Genomic DNA, 22,770 nt, shown 5'->3' on the forward strand with positions numbered 1-22,770 from the left:
TTAGATGGGCAATTACTTATGTGTTGTGGCCATGAGAATTACGTTGAGGATATGAAGGGAAAGTCAAGCACTGCACCTCCTAGACCCACATAGAGTGCAATGGTTGAAGTAACAAGGTGGGGGGTAGGACTGAGCGGATGTCACTGGCAATCACCAGCATACAGGGTAGGAAGTCCACCATTGCTTGAGGGTGTCCTCGGCTCCAATGTTATACAGGGTGGTGGCTGGAGGAATGATAATATTTATTTAATAAGCTATATCCATGGTTTCCATACTGGGATATATTTGCCTTGCAGATGTGTGGGTTCCAGACAACCCTGCCAGATCTGGAAGTAGAATCTCAGAGGACCATATACTCACAGAAGTCGGCTAACTTTGGGAGGGATGCCTTTAAGTGAATTCCATTACTACTATACACATTAAGCAACTGCCAACTGTGTACCGAATGTGCAGTGCGAGGGGAGTGCTGAGGGGGGTGGGAGGCTATATTGCCTGTGAAATATTTAATTACAACACTATTTCGTCCATTATATTGACTACCACTATATTATCAAGGTAAGTATACATGAAGTTAAAAATATTGACTCTATACCTCCATATATAACCTTAACTGGACACAGAAATGGTAGATGGTATAGAGGATACAATACTGTGTGTGTGGTATCATAAAAATTATGTACGCCAGGTAAGTGTTGCCCATGAAACACGGAAAGAGACTCTGGTGTGGTGAAAAGTGTAGGATTTTGACTCCAAATTTGGGAATGTTGCAACCCAACTCCCTTGATGGAGGAAACCAAGGGAAAAGTATTATGTGTATGGTGTAGAGAATCAGGACAGGAGAGAATTGAAGAGGTTAAGTGTGCCTGTAGGGCACGGCTGCCCAGATCCCGAGTCCTTGTGGTTCTCTGGGGTCTGTCAAAAGAATGAGCATAAGGACAAAGAGAATAAGCCTAAGGACAATGGGAATAAGCCTCAGGACAAATAATGCTCTTGTTTTCCCTAGATCAGCATGTAGTGTAAATCCTAAGTACAATTGGAGAGTAAAAACTGATGTTTTAATGGAACACATTAATGTATAAATAAGCCTCGTGAGGGCACACTGTGCGCGTGTATATAAACACTGGATCTGCAAAGGGTTTCTTCTTGGTTACAGGCATAAGACTCACTCTCCTTGCCTAATGAATATACATTCAACCACAAGTCTTTTTGGCAGCATAGAGGCATACTGGGAAACAAGAGAGAAGGATGACTCACAACTACATTGCCTAAGGAGACGTGTTTTTCAAACCCATTAAAAGGGAGGTGTCAGCCATGTTTAGGTGTGACCGAAATATCACATGTAAATTAGACAAATAATCCAAGGAACTGAGCAATGCTAAATGTACACTGTAAATTTCAGAGAAGCCTATTGTGAATTCAGTGTAAGCCCAAGACCTGTATGGATTCTGAATACATCCAGTGGGACCCTATTTTTGCCATCTTTGACATGACGATGACACACTAGGATTCGAAGATGGCCGTAGGGTAGTCACCAGGCAACACTGGGCCAGGAATGTTCTGAGAATTCATAGTCAAGCTGTTATTTTGAGGGGCATAAATAAATACAGAGGAATGAAAACACAACTGCAGCTGATGCCCTCTGGAATAGTAATTATTTTCTGCACTCCAGTGTTTACCAAACCTGCCTAATGCTTTTTGCCAGCAAACTGTGTGCATACCTCTAGTGATGCCTTAATTATAGATCTGCTGTTTCACAATATTTTTTACATGTATTGCAGAATTGTAAATGGAACATGTTAATTAGGTTAAAGGTTTAACAGCAGGAACATCACTGTACACAGGGCAGTAGCATACTGCCAAGGGATAAACCCAATTACCACTACGTCACGCAAAGGCGATCATGCCGAAGTAGGCGGTGCCATACAAAGTATTCCACAGGTAGTAAATCTCCTTGAGTGCAGCACTATTCATGTTGTCTGTACATATTTGAGGCGATATTTTGGCTGGAGTAGTGACCCTATTAACGGAGGTCTGCCCACTTCACTACAGTAAGTAATACTTTTATTACACAGATGAGTTTGTAGATCAAATTGCATACAGAATAACATAATCCTTTTAAGTGTTTTCTTGTGGGTGGCGGTATATGGTTGAAGTGATGGTCTCCACAAAGCCCTCTGTGGAGATATTTGGGGACAATGGCTACCCTTAAGGAAATGTTGTGAGAGGAGTCATCTCCAAGGTAAAAGACACCAAGCTGCCCAACTCTTCTCAGAAGTGACATTTCCAACCGGGGTTCTTGATCCCCCCATATGATCGTATTTTCAATTTCTACAGCCCAGAAGATGGATATCAACATTAATTATGGTCAATAGTATAAATACCAGATTAAAAATCCAGTGATTCACTGCTCAAAAAACAAAGTTGCTTTTTCACTGCTGTGAAGTCACCTGGAAGCCCTCACTCTTCCAGTCTTTCACCTGCTTCACCGAGGTTGTCGGGCCAGGGCATGGAAGGGGAATGTTGGATGACAGTTTGCTCTCTCACCCACCTTCTTTGGTTTTCTTGGGTCTCTACAGAATTGAGGGGGCGGGGGATGCAGGAAGCGAAATGGCCCAGCTGAGTGCTATCTTTCAAGTCAGCCATGGGCCTGCACAGGCTTGTGACTGTCAGGAGTTTCAGTCGCTGCTGACCACTGGCTCTTAGAGATCTGCTATCAATGCGGTGCCATCCCTCCTAACAATATGGCTATGGATGGTAAGAGGGAGCTAACGGTGGGGGTTGGGTGCAGGGACACCATGCAGAATTTTTACTAAGATTTTGCACCATGTTTGCACAACAAAAGTGACCCAAATTGCCGAAACATTTTTTTTTACGATTTACTTTCCAGCTCAAAACTTGCTTTGCGCTCGAAATTCAATTTAAAGTAGCTCAAAGCAGTGCCTATTACTCCTTTGGATTACTTAGTAACGAGGGGGTGTTCCATGGGTGATGCATGGGTGTTACCATGCAACCTAAATTGGTTTTGACAAAAATCCATATCTTCTAAAAAAACATCCCTATCTACATCAGATGTACCAACCCAAATAAAGTCATAACAGCCCACTGCCTCAACCAGTCTAGCATTCCTAAGCAACTTAACACCATCTATTTCAATGCTCGCTCTATCCCAAAACACTCAGTAGAGATATGGAGCCTTTTAGATCTAGCAGCCCCGGAAATCTGTTTTGTCACGGAAACTTGGCTGCATGAACACGCCTCCCCTGATGTGCACATCGCCTTTCCTTCTCAATACAAGGTAACCGGAATGGATATGAAAGAGACAAGAGGTGGTGGTTTATTAATTGCCTCTATCAAGGACTTAAATATCACTGCCCTAGAAACTTTGATTGTAAGCCACATAGAAATATGTATTTTTAAGATAAAAGGCCTTTCCAACTGTACTTGGAGAGGGGTCCTTATCTATAGTCCCCCTGGACGCAAAGGGGACTTCTCTGATAAACTATTAGAGACCACTGCGCTGCATGTATTGGCCTCAGATAACTTTTTCCTAATAGGAGACTTTAACCATCATGCGAAAATTTTATCAAACTTAGGCACCGACCAGCTGATCACAAATATGAACACCCTCGGTCTCGCCCAGCTGGTCGTAGGTCCCGCTTTTAGCGCCGGTCATACTCGTGACCTTCTTTTTCTAATTCGCCTGGGATCATAGTTGAATCCCCAGTTCCATTATTATGGTCAGACCACCATCTATTAAAATTTGTTATTCCTATTAATATGACCAAAATGATCATGAAAATGAATCAATGCTTCGAAGGTCGTGGGGCAAAGTCACCCTGCCTCTTTTCTCAAAATGTTTCTGCCTAGACCACCTAGATCCAGAAGTGAGCATAAATCAAGTGGCATATAACTTTGATTAAGCCATCTCGACCGCACTGGACAAAATTGCCCCTCTTAGCCACATTAAAATCAATACCAGAACCGCCCCCTGGTTCATAGACCAATTAAGAATAACAAAGTTTTCGTGTAGAACCGCGGAGAGAAAATGAAGCAAAAGCAAAAACATGGCCAACTGTGAAATATATAACAAAATCCATCACTGCTATATGACCAAAATCAAGTTGGCAAAAAAAATGATTTTTTTTAAACCGGATATATAAGGAAGAAAATTCCTGTAGGGAACTTTATCAGATCTTGAAAGAATGTTCATCTCCTAGCAATCAGCCATCAATTCCCAATTCTCAAGATTGGACTGATTCCCTTTCTAAATTCTTTGAAGAAAAAAATTACAGCCATCATCACTCTTTTCTATCACAACATAATAACATCTAGTCTGAAGATGTGCCTTGCATCTCCTCTGACCACCCCTAATATTTTGAACAAATTTGTCAAATGCGACATTAGGTCAGTTACAACTGTAATGCAGAAGATTAAATCTGGCTCTCCCACAGACCCTGTACCTCCAAAATTCTTCCTCTACTATTGCACCAGTATTATTGGAAAGCCTAGCTGGTCTATTTAATAAATCGGTCTCAGAGGCTGATTTCCCTAATATGTGGAAAGCAGCCAGAGTGAGATGGATCTTTAAAAAACCAGCTGCCGACCTGAAACTACTTCAAAACTACTGTCCAATTTCCCTACTTCCATACTTTGGGAAAATGTTGGAATCTCTTATCAACCAACAGCTCGTCGACTATCTCGAGAGCCATGGACTTTTAGATCCTTCACAGTCCGGTTTTAGGGCGGCGCACAGTACAGAGACAGCATTGGTCGAGGTAACAGATAACATCAGGCTGGCCGTGGACAAGGGTCAGTCAGTCCTCCTCGTCCTGCTCGAGCTGTCCGCCGCATTTGACACAATCTCCCATAGCATCTTAGAACATCGGCTCTGGGAGATAGGTGTCAGAGGAAATGCCCTCAAATGGTTTAAGAGCTACCTATCTGACCGAGTAACAACTGTCCAAATGGGTAACAGCATCTCATGTGAGAGACCGGTCAAGATGGGAGTGCCACAGGGCTCCATTTTGAACCCAACACTTTTTAACTTGTACATGATGCCATTGGCCATGGTGATCAGAGCCTATGGTTTTTGATGTCATATCTTATGCAGATGACATGCAGATCCTGTTCACCATAGGCCCCAACCCCGTCGAAACCAAGCAGCGTTTCAAAAAATGTATGTCTCACATTGACGGGTGGATGAGATCCAACCACCTTCAATTGAACAATGGCAAGTCAGAGATCATGTTTTTTGGCAAAGCTCTGGAGTATTAGGCACACGACTGGTGGCCACCCAACCTGAGCCCCTGCCCAATTCCCAATTAAATGGTCCGTAACCTAGGTTTCTACATGGACAATCAATTGTCCATGAAAAGCCAACCTAACCATATCATTGGCACCTGTTTTGGAGTGCTGCGCAGTTTGTGGAAGGTGTTCAAATGGATTCCTACAGAGGCTAGGAAACCATTAGTCCAGGGATTAATTATAAACTGAATGGAGTAAGGCAATGCCTATTACTTTCAATAAATGAAAACATTTTAAACAGACTCCAGATTTTGCAGAACACTGCTGCTAGGTTAGTCCTAGACCTTCCGTACAGATCTTCCTATGCTCCCTGTCTAAGAGCCCTTCACTGGCTCCCAGTGAGAAAACAAATTCTCATTAAAAACCCTCTGTTTGACACATAAGCATATGTATGGAAACGGCCCAAGATACTGGTCCAAAAAACTATGTTGGTATCAGCCATGTAGGGTGGTCAGGTCCAGCACTGAGTCATTGCTTACCCCCTCAGAATTCGCACCACCAGAAAAGGAGGCACACACAAGTTATAACATCTTTCTCCTTTCTTGCGCCGGCATCATGGAACAAAATTCCTCCACACTTACGCACCATCCCTGATCATAACTGCTTTCCCAAGAAACTGAAGTAACGGTTATTTGATAATTAAGTAAGCATCTCTATCAGAGCCGTCTACAAGCACCATGAGACTTCCTGAGTGATGTGTGCACTATACAAATGTCCCCGAATTTATTTGATTTGATTTTGATGTTACTTAGCCTTGTATGCTGAGCCCCTAAACAATGGGAACAAAATGGAAGGCCCACACTTGCACAAGGACAAAGTAGACAAGTCATGCTTTAAATGTCAGATGAGTAACCAGCGGCTCTGTTAATCTGTATTCTTAAAATCTAATCTGGAGAAGAGCGAAAAATAAATAGAAGCAGGGGAAATTATACTATGGGGAGGGTTGGGCTGAATCAGGTTTCAACAAACAGTCCACTGATCTCTTAAACATTCAATCCAACAAGAAAATGTCATAAAGGGCTAGGGAAGGAGAGACTGTGATTTCATTTACTCATGATTTATTTTCGTCAGAGTATCGAGTTTTGATTAAGAACTTGGGGGCATATTATCAAGCACGGAGTTAAAATTATCGCCGCTTTAGCAGCAGAAAACTGCTGCTAAAGCGGCGATAATGGGCTTGATAATATGCTGTAGAGAATTCCAATAGAAGCCCATGTTGACACAAGAACATGGGCTTCTATTGTAACTATCAAGGGCGTATTATCAAGCCCATTATCGCCGCTTTAGCGGCAGTTTTCTGCCGCTAAAGCGGCGATAATTGTAACTCAGTTTATTGATAATATGCCCCTTGATTTTGTGTTTGCTTCATTCTTGTATCATGACATTTTACAGTTTGAAATTCAAGGAGATTTTATTTAAGACTTGTTACTGGGTTTTCACAGCTGAAACTTGAAATCTTACAAAATCGTGTTTTCTAATAAGGTCATTAAGAATTTAAATAAAAAATGCCCTTGTTGTGGTCACCGAACCTACTAGGTGCAGTTACCACCAACAGTTTATCAAAAAGTATTTGTTAGCCAGGGAATGGTTGTGATGAGGAAATATATCCTGCAAAGAGGGGGCAGTGATACCCCGACAATGACTGAAAATTGGTGCGAAAATAAGGACCTGTGTGTGGAAGCAGAAAAGGGGTTATTTACAGAAAAGTAAGTCCCCAAAAATATGGGAAAGAATGGATCTGTGGGTAGAATACCATAGAATGAATAATTATTGGTGTAGGAATTGAAATTTAATGAGGGAATCTTTAAGTGATCGTTTTATGTGGGCAGCAAGGGCATGGGTGCTTATCTTCAGATGTTAATGCACTCACGAGTGATGTGCGTCTGGAAGTAATGAATATCACATCAAAAAAATCATCTAAGATGCTGCAGTGATTAATATATTGCATTGGGAATGAACCACAGCAAACTTCTCTGTTCACTATTGTAAGTTGCTGGCACTTTGAGCACAACAAAATCTATTTTATAAAAGGTATACCAATCATTAAATAGTTTTATATATGCCAAATGGTTGGTCTTTTACCAGCCAGGCCAATATTTTTAAGTCCAGGAGGTAAAAGCATTGGGAAAAGCATGGAATTCCGGTATTTTTCTCCTTCTGAAACATAAACCGATGACAACAAACACTTAAAGAAATAAGTTTAAAAAAATGAGAGCTTTCTAAATCGATTCAGAATGTTTATTAGAACAAACAGGGGGATAATTGCCATGTTACAAAAGAATCTTGACAATTTTGCAAAAAGATTTTTTCACCTACCAGCTCTGGTTGTTCCAGAATAGCAATACTGAAACTAACGACCAATATATTTGTGTTTGACAGTTGGAAACCCTAGTGAGTGGTCACACAATTTTCTTAAAACGTCTTGGACAATCTCATGACTTCTGATTCCACAATACTCTTTACTGAGGCGGGCCAAGGAATTGTCGATGGTCAAGTGGTGCTGCCTGAATTTTTGTATCTGATAATATGCCGTTGATGCTGCTGACTTAGGTATAGGGCCTGATTTGAAAGGGGAATCTCTGCACTCAGGGCGGAATCTTCACAATGAGAATTCTAATTGTGGAGATTGCACCCCAAGTGCGGAAACTGTCACACGATTTCAGGGCCTCCGCCTCCAGTGCGTAGTCCCTTTGTGAATCAGGCCATGTGCCTTTAATGATCCTGCATGCATCATTTGACCTGTCATGTACCCTTCTGTACATAATCACAATATTTAACAAAAAAGGAAAGCAGAACTTTGACATTTACTTTACCCAGTAATCAGTTCAGTTTCTTCTCAATGGGTGCCAAGTTGGTGGATACCCAATATAATTACTAATTGAAATGAAACTCTCAAACAAGTAGCTTGAAGCCCTGAAAAGGAGTTTTTATTCGGAGCAAGCCTCAGTCACCAGATCTAGTACAATTACACTTATCGAAAACAATACTGTAGCACCTCCCTGAGTTTCAGGGCTTCTTACTGTGTAAGGGGGGGAAAGTGCAGCACAAACTAGTGAAAATTCAGGAAAAAAACACGTTTCTTCTCTCAGTAGGAGTCCTATCTGTTTTGTTCTTCTATGGACAAGTTCCACATTGATGACTCTGCGGGTCAATTCCTCAAATACAATAAATGAGAGGAATGAGAGAGGGGTAGAGAGAACAGCCAGCACCTTGTTCTGATTACCCCATTCATACAAGTACCAAGTACCACGTATACAAGTATACATAGTGTCGCCTTTAGAAAAACACAACTTATTTAAGGGCGGGCAGAAACCTCTATGTTCCTTTGGGTTTGCCCTGTATTCGACTCCCATGCCCCGTGCGACAGACACCACTGGTCCTGGCTGCTTAGCACGCAGTACTATATACTGTCGCCAGAACCGGAGAGCATTGCTGATACACGCCACCGTGCAGCATCCCGCAACTGAGCGAAACTCCATTTATTTAAGCCAAATTTTTCACAGAATCACAATATTTCCCAGCTACGTCTGCTAAGAATTCCTAGGCTTTACAGTCAATTCCGAAGAAAGAGTCTCACTATGCCCGTACTCCTTCTGGCACAGCGGCAATAAATACCAGGGCTGCGCTTACAGGGCTGCTTAACGAACTGAAATGGCAAAGGATGCCTCTGCACAATCTGTCCTGAAAGCAACCTATTGTCCTCCAGCTCCCAGGGTTTTTTCTATTCCCTTACGATCAGCCCTGTCTATACTTGGATAAGTAGTGTGACTTGCACATGAGAAGAAGTTCAAGCTTTGAAATCGCGGTTGGCTCACAAGCCAGTACAAGTGTTTTAGTTATCAATGGCACCAGGCCTCTAAGCAGCTGTGAACATTAAGCAAGGATCTGACCTGCATAGTTCCAGGCTGGGGTTGGTGGACCCTCACTGAGACTATCTTTTTTGGCACTTTGGCAGAAATACTTACGATATAAAAAGCGCCAGTCCCGTAAATACTCTAACTTGCCTTACTGATGGCAGGTCTTCCTAAAAAAGGCATCAGAGCAAAAACATAACGTATGAGGGCATCTAAAGTAGAGGCGAGGCTTTTCTGTTCTCTTTCAACTAATTATCATATTTGATGTTTTGCTTGAAAGAACTAAGAAACCAGTAGTTGTGGCAGGGGCTCTTGAAAAGTAAATTCAGGAATCTTCAATTCATCAATATGCAAAGGATATCTCCACAAAGCCACAAAAACATATGACGCTGCTTTGGATTCAGGAACCCAGGCTCTGGAACAACGTCAGCCCATCTTCAAAGGTACATCAAACGAAGAGCTCTTTATGAAACTCTTTTTCACCAAAGTATCAGGATACCTCACCTGCATACATTCATAACCCTGTACACAGTTGTAACAGGAGCAAAACACACTGAAGTGACTGCAGGACATGTTTGACTCTCTGTGATTCTGGCCAACAGAGAAATGGATCACACAAAGGAAAGGGAAGTTTTAGGGTGATTGTATATACAGCCAAAAATACGAGTTTGACTACCATTCATGTTAAATGGAAAAATCAATGTCTAGTGTTTTTTCAAACACACAAAGACCCTACATGTACAAATACACCAGACATACTTATGTATTATTTCAAGTCAACCTCAGCTTTAAAATCAATGATGAAAATTTGTGGGGCAGGAGTCCCACCTCCCACCACATAACCTAAGTCAGGAGTTGGCTCATAAAATGAAATCAACTGTAATGGCGGGTGGCAGGAGAGATTCCTGGCAAGGAATTGCGCTTCTCCCAAGAAGAAGTAGAATGGTAGGTCGAGAAGACAAGTAACAGGATTATCCAGGTTATTTTTAAACATCACTAGTGCTTAAAGGTTTAATGGAAAAAGCATCTGCATTGCCACTCAAGGCAAAGTAGTGACTTTAAATATTTATAACAAGTATAAAGGTCTGGTGTTCCCTCATTAACTGCCACTCCATACTTTCTTTATCCCAACAAGGTCTCATCCTGTTAAAATCTATACCTCGTTTACCATCATCTATGGGTGTTTTTCCTTTCTGTTAGTCTGTATTGCTCCAGATGGAATCAAAGAGTGTAGAAAGTGAGTAGAAACAGGAACGGAGCTGTCACTGGTCCCATTTCATGAGGGTGACCCCTGCTAGCCCTGAATGTACAGCTACCAGCATTAAGGCGACTGAAAAGTTGAGTTTCACTATCCCTATCATACTAACAGATCTACGAGCCCCAGAATGGTTAGTTGTACTGCTTTGAAAATTAGGACTGGCTCAAAGTCGCCATCATGGCATTGAGCTTTTTCACAGCTATCTGCTGGAGGGGGTGGGGTGAGACTTTGGATAGTTCTTAATGCTTTGCATATTGCTTTCTTATAAATCTAAAAACAGGAGAACGCTCTACTGCACCATATTCAGGAAAACTTTCAAGAAATCACGGTGTAAATGTAAATTGATACTTGTATAGCGCACTACTCACCCGCAAGGGTCTCAAGGCGCTTGTACAAATACTGGTGTGGTTGGAAGGGCCATGCAATTGATATAATACTAAACAGCACAAGTGTGCAGGTGCTGTTAAATATTTCATACATATTTGTCATTTGAGGCACTTAGAGATAAATGCTTTGAATATGACTCTGCTAGTACCTACTGAATTACCATTCCCAGCAAACATTTCACCAGAGGTAGGTCCCAGGCCAGTAGTTTTGTCATCATGTTTCTTCTGATAACCAGTACTGCCAGAAGCAGTTCTGAGTGGTGAAAGGGTGATACTCCACAGCAGGAGATAATACTTCCTGGTAATTTCTAGATTTGTTGATAATGGTGAAAAACAGGAAAAAAGGCTGGTAAACAGGGTTGTTTGTTCTTACAACGCATTCCGTTGCAACGCATGCCGTTACCACGCATGCGTTACAACTGAATGGTTTTTCTACGCATAACCTTTTCCTCGATTTCTTCCGTGGTGACGTCGGACGTTGTTAAGAGGAAGTTCCGTTCCGTTCCGTTTCCTCTTAAACGATGCCGTTTTCCTGCACATCTCAACGTTTTTTCTGGTGAGTTTTTTTGGGGGGGGGGGGGGGGACCCCCCCAAGCCCCTCTTTTTTTTTACCCTTTACCACACATGCCTTTACTACGTACCTCGTAGTAAAGGTATGCGTGGTAAGGGCTTTTGTGGAAACCACGCATGCTTTGTAATGCATGCGTGGTTAAGGTATTCGTGGAAATGGCCGCGTTGTAGTGGCCGTTTCCCGGTAAACAGATGACCAGTGATTTTCACCAGCATGGCCCCTTTCTGGCCTGTTCATAATGATCTCCAAATTGATTTTCTGGCAGTGTCACGGGAAGTGGCAAAGCCAAAATTATAACAAGGTTCTCTTGGTTCCAAATTTAACAACACATCTAAAGAACCTTCCTTAGGTTGTGATCAGTGAAAAAAACACACATGGGTGCAGTTTAAGGGGTGGGCCATCAAACCACTATATATCTTTCTTCTGCATCAGGAATCCCTACACAACCTCTCAAGGGAGACTGGAAACAGGGAGTGCAAAATGAACATTTACAAACTCCTGTTCTCTTGGTAAAATGGAATATCTGTGTGTTTTTTAACAAGCCGTTTTTTTAACAAGCCGTAAATTACAAGGTGGTGGTCCACGTTTACTGATAATTTGAGCTCACATGGGTTAAAACCTGTAAACTCTTGACATAGAAAGAGCCTTATTTTGTTGGACGCTGCACCCCCTTACCTTCCAAGGTGTCCCGGATGATGTGGAACATTTACTGCTAGTCTTCATCTTTTCTAGAAACTACACTTTACCCCCTGGGCTTACAAGCCATTTACAAAGGAAAAAGCAACGCTGCAAAATGCAGATAAATTCAAAGTGCTACTGGCTGCAAGCCAGGAATGTCAGAAAGTGTCACACATGACAGGAGGCCGTCTCTTATCTGTGTGTCCAAAACGGGGGGTACACTGGCTTGCTCTACACAACATCAAGTATTAAAGCTGGCGGCCTCTTTACTGCGAAGTGATACAAAGTGCAGGACCACACCACTAATTTCAAGATCTTGACAACGGTTACCATGAGGTCTTACTTCATGCCGTGAACTACACGTCAGAGGCAGTGTCTACATTGTTTGCACAGAAAATGATTCCACCTGAACTACCAGATGGTGCAGTGTGGGATAACGAAAGGTTTCCTGACTAAGAAGGTGGTCAGGTGGGTGGAGTCTTCATGTTTTCGCTGATCTACACATTTGAACAGAAGGACGTGGTATGTGAAAAGTCACACTGGATGAATAAAGGAATCCATTAAATACTGAATATTTAATAATCTAACACAAGGTAGATCATGCTCAGATCAGAAAGGCACTCTGTAGAATTAGAATATTCCGACTTTTGCCCCTAAGATATCACTACACTTACAGAAAGGGTTAAAAAAAACATGTTTATTCACCTTACAGAAAAATGTGGAGCATTGCAACAAAGGGTATTTAAATTGAACAGTTTACATCAGGACCCAGCAAGAACAGTTATCTGAAAAGTTCATTTTAGTAGTAATTCCAACTTCGACAACCGGACTGAAAGTTAAAAGCAGTCCTAGAAAATGTTTTAATGGCATCTCCATATTTCACATAACTAGAGCGCAAGTCAAACCAACTGCATAGGGGTCACAGGCCCTGAGGGGGGGCTTCTTTTCCAACTATAGATACATTTTTTAGAGTTAGGACCAAACCATCCACTTTCCATCACAATTTTACGATTATTCTCTAGAGCTATAGACTTTATAGCAGGTCTGGGATTTGAAACTAATGAAATGTCTTTCTGTCATAAGCACTTTTGGGGCGTGGCTGAATGGGCCCCTCCTCCGGTCTGAATAGACCTAATGCTCTCCAGCCACTGGGGTTTTCCCTGCGCTCAGTAAGGCCAGTCCGGGCCTGCCCACAGCAAACTCGTTCTACTGGAACAGGACCAGGAAAAGGCACTTATGTACTCGAGGTGCATTCCTGCCTTCCAAACAAAGACGCTTTTGTCGTGCTCATTTTTCACTTGACTTCAGCTAACTGCGCATCTACACCATGCGCGCTAATTGACAACTTTATACCTTTCACCAGAGATTTTTTTCTATTGCATGTTGCAAGACAGAATACAAAATAAATATTAAATGTGCCCTCTAGGCTAGCTGTTGCATCCTTTTGATAAAGAACAAATGTGGATCTCCCTTCACTGTTGAAGAGCATGTTCTGAAGTGGTTTAAATGTGGCCTGTAGTTTGTCACTGTGCGTGTAAGGCTGCAGTGAGCGGCTCACAGACTGCCACGCGAGCGTCCCTCTGGAACAACTCACAGGGCGCCCCCGGGGCTCCGCGGCTGCTCCTGTACACACATACCTTTCTAGTCTGCAGAGCACCTGACGCGCTCACGAGCTGCTTCGTGACCCCGAGCAACGGTGTGTTTCAGAGGGGAGTGTGAAATGCAAACAAAATGGCAGAAGGGGTTCGATATAATGTCGCAGAAAGGGATGTCCCTATCGTTGGGCTCACCACAATACTAGCGTTTAAATATTGACTTGCACTTATATACCAAAGTATCGTGGAGGTCAAAGTTTAAAATAGTAAATCGATAATTCCCCATTATGCATTCTCACCTTGACAATAAGATTGTGGTTGGCGCTGTGCAGCTGAAAGATTTGTGAATCATAGCTATTCTTGTACTGTAACACACAGGCACGTCAAGGATAATGTGGCTGCCATTTCTAAACGCCAAAGGGGGTGGCTATCAAAAATTGTTGAGGGCCCCTAAAAGTTCCCTTGGGCTAGCTGTCGTGCAGATATGAAAAAGTCTTTGGTGGAAAGGAGCCTCCTGAGTGTAACAGTTTACTACACAACAGAAGCTACATTATAATGTGTTATGCCCCTGGCGTTTAGCAAAGATGCCACTTTACCCAGCCAGAGAGAAGAAGCAGGAATGAGAAAGAACCTCGAAGAGTAAGAAAAAGAAACAGGAAGTGTAGAGTGGTGGAAGAACGGATGAAGAGGTTGAAACAAAACTAGGCAGCCTTGGGTTTCAGCAGTCCTGGCATTCAGGATCATCGCTGGCAGACTCCTAAGAAAAACTTTGGCCACCAGCGCTTATGTTTATCTATGTATTTATTTTTTACAAGCTAAGCACTATGCACATGTTGTCAGCTAGGTAGGAGATCAAAGAGGCAAATTGATCACATGCTGCCCTAAGTCAGCACCCACGTAGAGTTTGACGCAGACCAGCCTGATGACGTTAAGGACTGGTCCATTACATGCTACATAAAAACTCCAAATCAATAAATTGAAAAACATTAATTGACTTATTAGCCCTCTTCCATGGAAGATGTGTCAGCTTATTAGCTATTGTAAAAACATTTTACTTTGCAAAACAGCCCAGGGAAGCAAGGGGTGCTTATTTATGAGAGTCCTGCATCACTTTGCACCACATAAAGTGGTACATGCGTGACACAGGGCTCTGATAAGGATTTAAGAAGCAGCGCAAAGCCACCTTGCATGGCTCTAAATGGCCTCATGAGATGGAGACGCAGTGCAAATCGGGGTGTCTCCTTACTCTGTGCGGGGAGGAGTTCTGTGGGCGTTGTGAAGGGTTTTCCCACGCAAAACCAATGGAATTTGACACTGCTCCATATTTAAAGTGATGCAAACCTGGGAAAGCGCCAAATCCGTATGCCTTGCGACATGAGTAATAACGAGGAGAAATGTGTGAATTTATCCTCATTTTTCCAGCTTTCCTCGTGAGCCGCATTCTAGAGCAAACCTAGAAAGAGGAAAACACCTCTCCAAATTGTTTTTGTGCAGGAAGGGGCTCCTCCCTGCACAAATGATCCTGCCTGTAATGGAGGCACCCTTGCACCATGGTGCTAGGTATGTTGGCGCTAGACTGCTGAAACGGCACCACAACTGGAAGAAAGGACAGTTATGGACCTTACTGCTTAAAAAGGGTGTATTCCTGCCCTTTCACTTTGGCGTAGGCCTCCACAGCAAGCTCCCTTGCTGCACCGCTCTACACCAAATTGCCATAAATAAGGCCTGGGGTGTTGTACTATACTCAGGCCTTTAAATGGGATCAAAAACCTGGTTGAGTCTCTCAATGGGGTGTGACTTAACCCCTTGCATGCTGCCGCGATTCTGCACCTGTGCAGCACATTCCAATCGTGGGTGCGGTCATGACGGCCGGGAGCCGTCATCAGCACACGAGCACTGTGTGCCATGACGGCTCCCTGCCATCATCAGCATGCAAGGGGTTAAAACACTTCAACACCTCAGCTAAAAATCTGTGCTTACCATAGTGTGCCACCCAACTGGTATGTTGCAGCTTCTGTCATTGCTTCGAGGTATATAATACAAAAACAAGTAATATTTCACCTACAACAAGCCAGGACTATTGGCTTTGTCAATATTCTTCGTTGTACATAATATAGAACATGCTGCAGCTGTCTGTGGTGTAATGACTAGATCTCCCGTTCGTGTAGTTAGAGAAGCGGGTTGGAGTCTTGGCGTCGGCTCAACAACCTGTGATTCTGGGCAAATAAGTTAATCTCTTTGTGCGTTAAAAAAAACTGACCATGTCCTTGTGTAATGTAACTGGTGCTCATATGTTCCAATACCTTCGGGTCCAGTTCGCGCTAAACAAAATTGCAAAACAAAAAATGTTACATCAAAAGAAGTAAACTGCTGCAGAGTTGAGGTTTTTTTTTTCACTCCGAGGGTGAGGGCAAAAATGAAGAGCCAGATAGGGACCCGTCTCAGCACCTGCTTTTTAGAGCGGACAGTGCTGAACTCCGGCAGGACCCGGCCCAACTTAAAGCCCTGACTATACTTACTGTCACATTTAACACGCTTAATCATGAAGGTATTTGCTTGAAAACGACAAAAAATAAAAATAACAAATCCTAGCTTTCTACCACAGCCACATTAGACTCCCTCTGCTCTAGGCAAAAAATAAAGCCGCTTCAGAAATTCTTTCTACCCGCAACCCCTCTAGGTACCCAACACTCCAGTGTTTGCCAGTGATTTGTTACACCCCTCTCTGGCACAATATATCCCGTCTAGGTAGGTCGGTGCTCACAAACGGCCGCAGCAGGAGCCTCGCCCACGCCTTGCTGTCCGTAGTCAGGTATAAAAACCTCTAAACATGGATGTTTAGCGTTCTATAGGCTATATGACGCACTAACACAACACTGACGTGTACCCGCGTTGCTGTGTGACAACAAATATCAAAATAAAATATCCTGAGCATTTGCATCCGTCCGTGTGGGGAAAAAAGTATTCTCCTCTTGTGCGTCCAGTTTAAAAATACAAATAATTCATGTTTTGGTTGCTTTAATCGGACTCTGACTGGAAAAAATCTGCACAGATGCTGCGCAGCTTTCAAAGCCAAGTTACCACACAAGGGTGACGACACTCTGTAAATAGTCGAGGAGAGGTTTTTTTGATAAGTAGAAACAAAGTAAAACACCGGAACTTACCGCGAATTGCCGAGCGGCGCTGGCGGAGGCTTCGGGTATCTTTCGGGAGCTGCCCAGTGATTCCCAGCGGAAGCCGAGCGTCTGCCTGCCTGACACCCACTTTGATCTGCCTGCCAGACACCCAGTTTGTTCCTGCTCGACTTGCGGCCACCGCCTGCCTCGGAGACCTGCAGCCGCGCGCCGCCCCGCGCGCCCCTCCTCCCGCCGTACCTGCAGGGAGGGCGGACACACCCTTCCCTCTGTGGCGACCGCGAGCGGAACTGCGCGCGGCGGAGCCAGGCCCTGCTGCCAGGCAGCGGCAGGGAGCTGAGGCCTGCTCCTGGAAAGGACGGCGTTCATTCACTTACTTACTGCGCGAACCTGACTGTTGTGAATGTCGTGCTGTGTGCTGCTGATGCCTGGGTGAATGTCGTGCTGTGTGCTGCTGATGCCTGGGTGCCGAAAGAGCATGGGCAAAAGACTTATGAGGATTCTCAAGTGGAGAATAGGGTTGCCACCTCGTTACTAAATTCGTCAAGTCAAATGTATTCAAATGTTCGGTCTTTTAAAACCATTGCACTATATAATATCATTACATTACTTAAAACATCCAATATAGGTGTATGCACTTTTTTTAAATGGAATAATAGAAGTGTAGGCACTTTGTACCTGCTTGTTCAGGGGCGTAGCTAGAGCTTGTGGCGCCCGGGGCTATCCCTCAGATTGCCGCCCCTTGCATCTACAGTCCTGTGATTGTGTGCGGTAAAGTCTTGACTCGAATTTTGAATCTCACCTCATTGTCAAATTTCGGGCACAGATATTTCTCACATGTATCATTGGAATGCTAGTTTTACATTCGTCTATTAACTAGTGCAAGCAAGTGTTAACTATCTGAACTCGCAGTTGTAGAGGGCTGCGCACAGCACGCCGGGCCACTTGCTTAGTTATAAAGGTGTGATTTTTTAAAATACTTTTAAACATATTTGTCAGCCTGCCTGACTGTTACCGCTATGTGTCTCACAGGCTCTCCTGTGGCTTGCCCAGCAATCCTGCTTACATGCACATGCTCACTGCGGCGGCCTGAGTCCGTGAGTCAGCTAATGAATTTATGTTATAGGCCGGAGGCAATTGAGATTTGTGTTAGGGGCACACCCTGTTAAAGTCTGGGCCCATCTATCATTGCTTTGACCTATGTGCCGAACGGCCTATGTCCCACCCTACCACTTGGCAGAGTCAGAACAATTCCACAGTTGGGCGCAGCCATTTTTAAATCCTACTCATTACAGTATTCAACACACTTTATGTAATGAGTCCCCTTCTTACATATCGGTCTGAGTTTTAACTGCTCTTTATTTCAGTAAGTGTGTCATTGTGTGGCAGTCATGTCTGTTTATTGGCTCCAAATCACACAATCCCACAAATCCAAATATGTATATCATGGAATTATTGTGAAGAACATTCAAACACTCTTTCGTATATTTTTGAAACTTTTTAGTTACAAAAACTGGAAAGGCCGTCCCCCCCATGACCTCACCCTCTGACTCCTTCACTGCCACCCACCACTAGTGCCCCTCATTTCTCTGTAGCTCCCCCACCCCATAACATCCTCCTCAGCTTCCCTCATTGCAACCCTCCACCAGTGCCCTTCATCGCTCCAAAGCCCCTCACCCATGGCCTCCTCCTTGGATTCCCTCAATGCCACCCTCCACCAGAGCGCCTCATCTCCCTGTAGCTCCACCCCATTACCACCTCCTCTGATTTTCTCACTGCCACCAGTGCCCCTCAACTCTCCATAGCTCCACCCAATGACCACCTCCTTGGATTCCCTCCACCGGTGCCCTTCATCTCTCTGTAGCTCCCCCACCCCATTACCACCTCCTCTGATTCCCTCACTGCCACCCTTCACCAGTGCCCCTCATCTCTCCATAGCTCCACCCCATGACCACCTCCTTGGATTCCCTCCACCAGTGCCCTTCATCTCTCTGTAGTTCCCCCACCCCAGGACCACTTCCTCGAATTCCCTCACTGCCACCCTCAACCAGTGCTTCTCATCTCTCCGTAGCCCCTCTCTCATATGCATGTCATTCGTTGGATAGCCCTACTCATATCAGTGTAGAATGTCACAGTACTTTACATCACGCACACATTATACAGAGACAATAAATCAGTCTACGGGGAATGTCACATAAGCCAATGAGGATTATAAGGTGTAGGAATCACATGTCATCCATACTGGTGGGCAATATATTTTACGAGGGTTCGGTCTGGAGAAGCACAAACTCAGGATTTAAAGAGTACTCCAGTGGTTGGGAGTTCACTTTACTGATAAAATGAATAACTTCCAAAACAAACTATTTTTAGCAACATTAGAAGAACGAAAGACTGGAGAAGTTCTGACTATATCACAACACAAAAAAGCAAAGTTTGTATGCAGCTCTTTGATGACAGTTCATAGGTCACTGTCCTATTTTAGAATTGTAACTTCTGAACTGCAAGTAACACAAGGATCTCTGTGACAAAGGCAGTAACCCACTAAGCTATCAACATAACATTTAGTTTATCTGCATTTAAAAACTACCAACAGTCAAATGATTGCTCTCCAGCAGGATCATAAATTACCAGTTATCTAAATTTTTTTTATTGTTGTATTGACACAACTGGCTGATCACTCAGCTGGGGTAAGTTGGTGTAATCACCTCTTACTTAGATATAGTATCCCTATATCTAACCTTAACTGGACACATATGTTCCTATCAGCCACTCCTATGGAAGGCCTCATCAATCCTGGAGGCAGAGTGCTTGGAAATATGTGAGATGGTGCTCTAGCATGAGCTGAGCCTGTCTGCAGCTGTCGGGAACCACTCCCTAAGCTGTTCCGGGATATTGCCATACCATATACTCTTAAGTGCATTATAATCCTCGCGGTTATTTGCTAACTTTGGTTTGGCTTTATCAAAACATGTCGAGTAAGGTGTCATATGATTTGGAATACTATCCCCTCGACAGTTCTGTCGACGGGGATAGCATTCCACCCTTCTAGAGGGACACGACATGTACATATCCTTAACCCCGGTTAAAGTTAACCAGAGCCTCAGCATCACAAAATGGATGCTGCCACCACAGACACAAGTCTGACCTCCTGCTGCTGGGAGTCCTTCCAGCGAGGGAGGCTTGGACAAAGGGTTTGATGCCTTGGGAGGTGCGAGCACCACCCCAGACAGGATTTTGTGTATTGGGTAGGACAGGGCTGAATAGATTGAGACATGCCCGGGGCACACAAGGTGTCCCCGTGCATAAGCCAGTCCAAACCGGTCCTGGGACTTTCCAGACCCAGGCCTGGTGAGGAGCTGGACAAAGGAAAGGGGGTGTAACTGCCCCCCTTCCTGGTCCTACCCAGAGGAGGGACCTAGCAGGTGATCCACCCCTCAGATTGGGAATAAGAGTGGGAGCAGTGCCATAGCACCTCAGATCATCCTGAATCAACTTGAAACTAAGAAGACGACTGGACTTCGACATTCTGCTGCACAGAAGACTGAAGAGCATCTCCCTTGTGGCCTAGGAGTGGCCACCCTGTGAACACAGGCACCATCCAGCAACTCGACGTCTGCTTTGCCGCCGCCTCCCGCCAAAGCCCGAGCCCAGAGCCTGACAAAATCCAGACTCCCAGACTTCTCACAGCATGATCCACAGTTCCTGCAGAGAAGGGACCCGTGGAGGCACCGAGAGACGTGGGACCGGGCCTCTTGAAAGACCCCTGAGAAGCTGACTGCGCAGCATCCGAGGCACCCTCGACGTTGTGCTTTGGGGACTGAGAAGCCCCACCACCGAGCAGCCCTTGCATCGAAGATCAGCCCCCCAGCATCTCCACGATCTGCGTGGGGCCCTTTTGCATTGTACCACTTGACGCGCCATCCCGGCCACTTGCCACGTGGTCAGCGGCCATCTTGGCAACGAAACCTACAAACTGCACTGTGGGTCTGGTTGCTCCAGACTTGCCCTCGCTCCTGTAAAAGGGAGCACCCGCTCTGACCTTGCTGGTCTGAGTGATAAGCCTTTTTTGATTCCTGTGTGGCTTGCATTAGCCAAGACCTGTTTGCTTCAATCAAGTTGCCGACGCCGCCAACAGCGAGAAGCCTGCGTGGGACAGCTTGTGATTGACTCCTGGACGTCCTCAACCTCTTCGTGTCCACGTGACTGCAGAGAGAAGCTACACCTCATCGCCTGTTTGCACCCAACATCGCCTGGTTCCAATCTGGTTACACGGTAGTCACTGGATAGTGACTTCGAATATTGTCCCCTCTGCTTTCAGGTCTTCACAACTTCAGATCCACCCTTGGATCCACCGGAACTCTTCACATCGAGCCGCCTGCAGCATCTTCAGCTCCAAGCACCATCGACCAGCGTGACGAAATCCGACACTACTTCGACCCTATGCACCCGCGTCCTGTGGGTGAGGTAACTCAGCAACGCCGGTGTTCCCACACTGGTACACACCTCTAGTGTCTGTGTCTTAAGTTTCAGCTTTCTAGGTCACTCGGAAGGTTCCTAACTAACTAACTTTATAACTTTTACGCACCATAGACATTGCATTGGTGAGTGCGTGCACTTTAAACACTGCACCCGAGTCCCGCGGGCCTTTCCCGACTTAGTCACTGCTAGTCCCGATCAGCTCCAGCGATTCCAAGGCCCTAGGCTTGTTTCCTTTTTGATTGGTATCTCTTATACCACTTTCTTAGTATATGGTTTAGGTGGCCCCTAGGGCTCATCCATATTGTGCAACTTTTGTGTATTTTAAACTGTGTTTTGTTTAACGCTTGTGCTTCTGTGCTCATAAAGAGTTCAGGGGATATTTGTAGTTAATAAATATATATATATATATTTTCAATATATATCTGTGTGGTGTCCTTTCATTTGGTATTCAAGGGGATTGTGTATGGTAATACAGCTGGCTTCACATGCCTTTCAGAGTTTAGCCTAAGACTGCTTTGTCCACGTTACCACTAGGATAACTGGTCTATAAGGTTGACTTACAACCAATCATCATAAGGGTAGCTTGGCATGGTACAAGGTGATCACTAGAGCTAGTGAGCATCATATACCAGGCCAACTTCTCACAGTTGGGAGTTCACTTTACTGATAAAATGAATAACTTCCAAAACAAACTATTTTTAGCAACATTAGAATAACGAAAGACTGGAGAAGTTCTGACTATATCACAACACAAAAAAGCGAAGTTTGTATGCAGCTCTTTGATGACAGTTCATAGGTCACTGTCCTATTTTAGGATTGTAACTTCTGAACTGCAAGTAACACAAGGATCTCTGTGACAAAGGCAGTAACCCACTAAGCTATCAACATAACATTTAGTTTATCTGCATTTAAAAACTACCAACAGTCAAATGATTGCTCTCCAGCAGGATCATAAATTACCAGTTATCTAAACATTTTTTATTGTTGTTGTACATTGGTGGCAGATTCCTTGCCAGGGCCAAGGCCTGTGTTTGGGTGGGCCTGGCCCACCCCCCACCCCCTAGAACTGGGCGTGATCCTCACGCAAACAGTTGAATATGAACCCAGGAAAGTGACTGGGGCATGGCCTGTGGTGGTCCATATGGCGCTCCTTTTGCTTTCATAAAAAACACGTGCCATCTCACACACAGTACTCGCCAACACAACTGCATGAGCACACTATCATTCCAGCCCGCATACTAACACGCGCATAGATAGGAGCAGCATTTCACACAGGCTTCGCCACTGAACTCCATCAGACACAGTATAGCACGCATCTCACGCCCATACTGTCACAAAAGCACACACATCATCATAAACCCCAACGCTCACTCCGCAGAAATGCACATTATTCTCATTTCACACATGGCCTTGCATATCACACCACAGACAGCATCAATCCCACATATACCACCAGAAGCACTGTCAAACACACCCCTGCTTGCCTTTACACCAGCAAACTCCTTCATCAC

The 22,770-nt window shown here is 44.3% G+C and overlaps 1 protein-coding gene across 1 annotated transcript in view; it reads right to left on the reverse strand.

Moving 5' to 3' along the window:
• LOC147684992 (villin-1-like) overlaps positions 1–17,087 on the reverse strand; it is a 382,427-nt gene extending 365,340 nt beyond the window's left edge. Inside the window, exon 1 of the mRNA XM_086940888.1 lies at positions 16,811–17,087. The gene's annotated coding sequence lies outside the window, so the exon portion shown is untranslated. The remainder of the gene's footprint in view (positions 1–16,810) is intronic.
• Positions 17,088–22,770: the final 5,683 nt, after the last annotated feature.

This window comes from Lissotriton vulgaris, chromosome 10, assembly GCF_964263255.1.
Source record: "Lissotriton vulgaris chromosome 10, aLisVul1.2, whole genome shotgun sequence".
Taxonomy (NCBI): domain Eukaryota; kingdom Metazoa; phylum Chordata; class Amphibia; order Caudata; family Salamandridae; genus Lissotriton; species Lissotriton vulgaris.